The sequence below is a fragment of the Mytilus edulis genome, chromosome 13 (assembly GCF_963676685.1).
Source record: "Mytilus edulis chromosome 13, xbMytEdul2.2, whole genome shotgun sequence".
Lineage (NCBI taxonomy): Eukaryota > Metazoa > Mollusca > Bivalvia > Mytilida > Mytilidae > Mytilus > Mytilus edulis.
Window position 1 is genome coordinate 3447523 of NC_092356.1, and position 7065 is coordinate 3454587.

Consider the following 7065-nt stretch of genomic DNA (forward strand, 5'->3'; position numbering starts at 1 on the left):
TTACGGAGCATAGCAAGTCCTTTACGATCACCCCTATAACTTTCGACCCTGCCACTAATTTCCCCGCCAAACGTCTAAATCTGCGTAACTCTTTCTCGAGCGTAAACCATACATTGTTACACTAAGATTCTACTTGATTTATAACCATAACGACCAATAAACATTACATAACCCACGCCTCAATCTACATGCGTCCCGCATGATACATTCAAAATTACAAAATATAATTCAACAAAATTTAGACACAATATGAATTTCACTTATTTACATTATCAGCCATACATGCTGGTCTCTTACTCTCATGACGACCATTACCCTCCTCTAATCTTATTGAGACACGCTTCCTTTTCATTTGGCGTTTTCTCTTATAACACTTAGCACAACTAGCGACATATGCCCTAACGTCGGACTGTATACCAGGCCAATAGTAAGACTGACATATCTTCTCTCGAGTCGTACGCGTACCTAAGTGACCAGCATAGTCTGTGTCATGACAGTATTCTAATACTTGCTTGCGCTCCGACATTGGAATTACCGCTTGTAATTTCACAATGTTCCGCTCCCGATCGTCGTGACGTCTAACTACTACATCACGAAGGACTTCTAAACAACCAAACTGACTCCATAATGACCTTAGAGAATATCCCTTACTTGATACCTCATTGCACTGTGGCCTTTGACCTTCTGTCAGCCACCGCTTAACAAGTGTAAGGTCCGAGTCATTTGATTGCAACTCTATTAAAGTCAAGTCTTTACTTTTGTCGGGCATCTGACTTTTAACTGTATTCACCTGACTTTGTTCTCTCTTAGAACAATCAGAAACCGTTATTGACTGTCTGTCTGATGTTAACCGACATTGTTTTCTCTGAACATCAGCATTTCTATTTTGGGTACCTTGAACACATAGGGGGACCTTGACGTTATCGATGTGTAATACGTTAGCAGACACGTCAATCAAACACTTATTTTTCTTCATAAAGTCTAAACCTTGAATTCCTTCGACTTGTAGGTCAGCTACAACAGCCTCTGAAGTAAGCTTCTCTTGACCAAAATCAAGTGTAAAATTACCTTTTCCCCGAGGGCTTAAATACTTGTCACTGACGGACTTTATCTGTGACCTAGTTTTACTCAAATGTGGCCTACATAAATCAGGAATTGAATCATATACTCTTGTAGAAACTAAAGTAAGTGTAGCTCCGGTATCAACCACAAATTTGACTGGTACACCTTGAATGCTCAGCTCAACAAACATTCCTGCATTCTCTGATGCTGTAACAACAACAGCGCCTTTGTCATTATACTTAACCTCAGACTTCAGTGTCTTGACCGTACCGTCCGTATATGTTCCGTTATTATCTGTTTCCCGAGTACTAAGTATCTGAATATTATTGGGACAATTTCTTGCAAAGTGTCCTATTTCTTCACAACTAAAACAAGGACCACCCATTTTACCTTTACTTTGTAAGTTATTTATCTTTCTCCGTGGTTGGAACTTTCTTTGGGACTTTAAATCTTTAATTTCTTTTGTTAAGGATTGTATACTATTTTCAATTGTCTGCATCCACGTCGTCATTTGTGTCATAGATACAGCCGTATCAGGACTAGTAGGTGCTTCTGTCCGTTCGTCACTAGTAGTCCGTCGTAAGTGACCTATACTTTCTATTGCTCTACTCTCAGGTTTGTTATATGCTTCAAGTTCAACTGCCAACCGTATAGCATCGTTAAGACCTTTTGGACGAGACTGTTTAATTCTCAATCTCATTTCAGAGTCTACTAACGCATCTATAAATTGTTCTTTGGCGAGCGTGTCTCTTAATTCTAACGGAGCAGTCGGGTATGCCAGATTAGAAAGTCTTCGAACTGACTGACCTAACCCCGGCAAAGTGTCACTTGCTTTTGTCGATATTCCTTGAATTGTACACGATACAGTTCAGTTTGACAAGATGGAGCAAAGCGTTCCTCCAATGCATATACTAGGTCTGAAAATATTTGTCTCTTTTCCTTTGGTAAATCACCAAGGACTGCTTGAGCCTTTCCAACCAGTGACACGGCCAAGTACAAACCTTTCTGGTATTCAGACCACATATTAACAAGTGTACACATCTCAAAGTGTGCTAAGTAATCTATCCAAGGAGTATTGCCATCATATTTGAAGGTTTGATTTTCAAATCATTCGAACCATAGCAAACAGTATGAGCAGTACTTTGATTTTTCGTTAATTCCTGCTTATGATTGAAATATCTATCTTTATCTTTAACAACCATTGGACGTACACCCTGCTCTTTAGGTGTAGATGATATAAAACCTTGTCCATGTTGTATTGTGCTTTCACTAAGAGACTGTATTTGTCTACTTATTTCTGCAATCTGATCGTCAATATTTGACATATTTATTACAGTACAGTGTAATCAAAATAATACAATTTTTATTAAATAATACACTCGTGTTACAACTCAGCCGTGACTAATAACTATGCCTCACGGTTGATCGCTTTAATCTTTCAAATCAATACTGAAAACACATTAAATGACGACAAATCAATCCAAAAATTAATTGATAGACAACTTGAATCCCAACCGCTAGCCACCAAATATGTAACGTGTAACCAGGCGTTAATATCCCAAACGTCCGTTCCAGTCAATACTTGGATCCAAGTTGTCCACAAACAATACGGTAATGCTAAAAACTACAACTATCTAAATTATGCACAATGAACTAAAATATACACATTGACTCTTTGTCGATATAAAGTAACAATGGACAATTATATATATACAAATATAATACAATAAACCAGCCTGTCCTCAAGATGGGACGATGTGTCACTGATAGACAATATGGCTGGTACAGCTTGTCCTCCGGATGGGACAGTCTGTCAATACAAGACAGAGCGGCCTGGTACAACTTGTCCTCCCAGTGGGACAACCTGTCACTACCAGACAGTGCGGGCTGGAACAACTTGTCCTCCGAATGGGACAACCTGTCACTACCAGACAGTGCGGGCTGGAACAACCTGTCACTACCAGACAAGGCGGGCTGGTACAGCCTGTCCTCCGAGTTGGACAGTCTGCCTTGTCAATCCTGTCAATGTGTACGTTCACTTTGTACCCGGTACAAAGTGTCCTTTATATATTAAGGCTCTTACTAGCGCTTAATATAATCAACGTACGCTCTGTTGACTTGAGACGGCTCATCGACAGCCAACCGACAGCCTCGAGTGCCGTTTCTCACTCTGTTATATACCCCAGGGCGACTATACTATTTCCTTGATAGGGGTGTTCTCTAAATGTTACCCTTACGGAGCATAGCGAGTCCTTTACGATCACCCTATAACTTTCGACCCTGCCACTAATTTCCCCGCCAAACGTCTAAATCTGCGTAACTCTTTCTCGAGCGTAAACCATACATTGTTACACTAAGATTCTACTTGATTTATAACCATAACGACCAATAAACATTACAGATCCTTGAAAAATATGTGAACAATGGGTATCTTTTCGGGGGAAAACTCAAATTTTGTTGATTTTCTTCAAAATTAGACACCTTATTGACAACATTGGATTAGGATACCTACAAAACTTTACTGTTCTCAACTTCAGGATGATGCATGTAAAATTTTGATGTCTGTTTACGATTCTATAAATAGCGCTAGGTCCCGATAGCATATTAAATTGTTGCATATGATAGCGAAAAATAAACGTTGTGGATAATATTACCGATTTTCACATTGTTATGAATTACAGATACAAAAAGGTAAAATCTATAACTTTTAGCCTAGTTTGAAGAGCTAAAATTTAAGTTTCCTGTGATATTTAATTTTTAACGGACATCGAGTGAAAAAGTCTTTTTTTGTAATTTTTACCAACGTCGATAACACCAATTATGCATTACGGCAGATATGAGTTTATTGACGTGACGTTCCCACAGAGTCCTTACTTATATGCCATTAAAGGTATGCTGATTTTTTTCAGTACATTAAGACACCATAAAGTGTTGCTTTGACATGCAATGATTGTCACTTTATTTGAACTTAAAACAAAAGAGCTGTGTCTGCTTGAAATTGAGGAATTAACATAGCAAGCAATGGGGCCATGAATTAGTGGTGTACTTCCTATTACAGAGAATCATCAGAAATTCAATTTTAGAAGTTTTACCTATTCCAATGAAAATTGGTCATATTTGATGTCAGTAATCATGATTAATCAACTTTGTGGATGAACAATTCTGTTATGCCAAGTTTCAGCTCTTAAATTGACACAATAAGGTATTTTAGCCTTTTATGGTCATACAACATGCATGCAGTTAAGACTTGTCACCCCAAGTTCTTATTTTTGCATTATTTGGATTTAAATCAATAAAACATGCATATTATGACTTGTTTATTTTAAAAAAAAATAGCTCTTGGTCAAATAATCCAATGATTTTTCAAGTTTTATTGGTTTTATACACTCATATAAGAATTCCAAAATCTCACTGTACATGCAATTTTGAACCAGTTTTGCATGTTATCCAGCTGAGGGATATATAAATTGCTCTCAATAATCTGTATTGTACCACAGAAGTTTGGTTTGTACCAAAAATGTCCCTTTTCTAATTTGAAGAAAAAAGGGGGGACAATATTCTCAATTATGTCTTAGGTTTGGACTAATATATTTTTATTAAATGAACATCCTCTGACAAAAATATGACTATTGGTAAGCACATTGTTTTCCTAGTTTAAATTAACAAATAGAACCACGATATTGAGAATAAAAAAAATCATACTGGCCATTGGTAATATCCCTATATGCAGGTTTTTTTTTGCATAACACATATGTTACTACCAGTCCAATTTGAGCTTAAAATCAGTAAAATAGTGTTTGGACTAAAGCTTTATATGTTTTTTATTGCTTAGAATATATCATAGAATGAAATTAAGAAATGCTGAAGTCAATATGGCAAGTTTGGTTTTGTTATAGGTGTAACAACACTAATTCGGGCCCGGCCGGAAAGCACATACCATTGCCAGAAAGTAGTACGTATTTAACACAAAATAGTTCCTACGCATGGGTGTAACTTTCAAAATATGTAGAATATTTAGGCAATTTTGATATCAAATGAAAGCTGAATGACTGGTGATCATTGTTGAACACTTTTTGACTTATAATTTTTAATAATAAAAAAATTGCATGAAATTTAAAAAAGAGGGTACATTTTGCCTGTTTGTCAGATCTGAAGTACCTATTTTGGTACATCCGAAGTTTTGGGAACCAGTTCTTTCTTATATGCCATTAAAGGTATGCTGATTTTTTGTCAGTACAAGACACCATGAAGTGTTGCTTTGACATGCAATGATTGTCATTTTATTTGAACTTAAACAAAAGAGCTGTGCCTGAGTGCTTGAAATTGAGGAATTTAACATAGAAAGCAATGGGGCCATATGAATTAGTGGTGTACTTCCATCATGACATCTATAGTTGTGCACCTTGCCATTTTAATTATTTATCTGGTCAAAATTGTGGTCAACATCCTGAGGATTTAATACCAATGTGGGAAAGTAGTTTTGTCATGGTCTTTACTGTTGTGAATTAAAGTAGTAGAGATAACAAGAAAAATAGTGTTTGGGGAGATAACTCTTACGAAGAAAGGCGTTCAGTTAAACTGGGTCAGTTTCAATAATGTATAATCTGCTTGATATCATATATAAAATAACTTGGAAACATCTTTTTAAAACAAGAAAACCTTGCAATTTAAAGAATAAGACGGGGGAAATTTTTTTTTAAAAATTGTTCAGAGAATAATTGACTGAGGTCTAATTCCACCAAAATTCACTTAAGATAAAAAAAATAATTGATAAAGTATGACTGGTAGCAGAAGATACCTTATCTCATATTGATTTTAAAATACAATGTTTAAAGGGTTTTAGCTACAAGAAATATAATAAAGCAAGATATAGTTATTTTTGGCCAAGTTCATTCATAGTCAAACAGTGAAATAATAATACGCTTTTAGTGGCAAGTTTGCTTCAATTTTGACAAAATAAGCTCAGAAACATTGCTGATGAACTATATTCACTTGCAAGTTTAGATACTCTTCATTACAGATTCTTGTGTTATTTGGAGGAAGGTTCAAACCCATTTTTCGGTGATTCAGTGTTGAACTAGTAAATTGGATACGTCTACAAAAACCCAGAATGAACATTTTTGTCTGTTCTTTGAATAAATGTAGGTGAAAAACTGTTGAAATGGGTGCAATTTGACGTATTTACACTTGTATGCAAATTTGTCCGCCATTACGTAGAATCACACAGGTTCCCGTAAACTTTGACATAACAATTCACAATAAAAAAGTGATTATTGCTTGACGTCAAAGGGTTATTTGGAGGCGATCTAAGGTCATTTGGAGACAACATCCAGCCAAATACCAAAAGTGTAAAAACGTTTAGATAAAGTACTGATAGTTAATTTCAAATAAAATAATACTTATTTCGTTTATCATACTTTTATCTTTTAGCAGTCCGAGTTTGTGATAGGCTGAGTCTGTTATAGACCAAGTTTGTGAAGCCGACTTTGTAATAGGCCGAGTTTGTTTTGGGCCGAGATATCTGGTAGTCCGAGTTGAGAACAATTATACTCGGCACAACCCACAACATGGCGTCATCCTCGAAACCTAAACGCAAACGGCACCGCTCAAATTCAAAAATTTCTAAACATGACAAGCAGACATCCTTAAAAAGATATATTTGATAAACCGATATATACGCCTCGTTAAAAGTTTTTTTTTTCTAGCAATGAATCTCACGTGATGAAATACATCACATGTAATGTGAAGGACATTTGATTTTATGTACAATCTGTAGAAAATGAAAGTTATATATATTTTGAGATTTACACTATATATAATATTACGAGTTTATCAAGGTATGAGACTTCCAAATAGAATTTGGTTTGTCTGGACATCGGTGGACATGCAACTTTGCCAAACCACTCATTTACAAATGAAAATCAACATGTGTTGATGTGTGACGTCAGCGACGTAAGCTTTGTTAATGTAGCAAATCAAGTCACCGTCCCGCAAACCAGCTTT

General features: G+C 36.1%; 1 protein-coding gene across 1 annotated transcript in view; it reads left to right on the plus strand.

Annotated features, from left to right (window-relative positions):
- LOC139502322 (uncharacterized) overlaps positions 1-7065 on the plus strand; it is a 91847-nt gene that overhangs the window by 5606 nt on the left and 79176 nt on the right. The window lies entirely within an intron of this gene.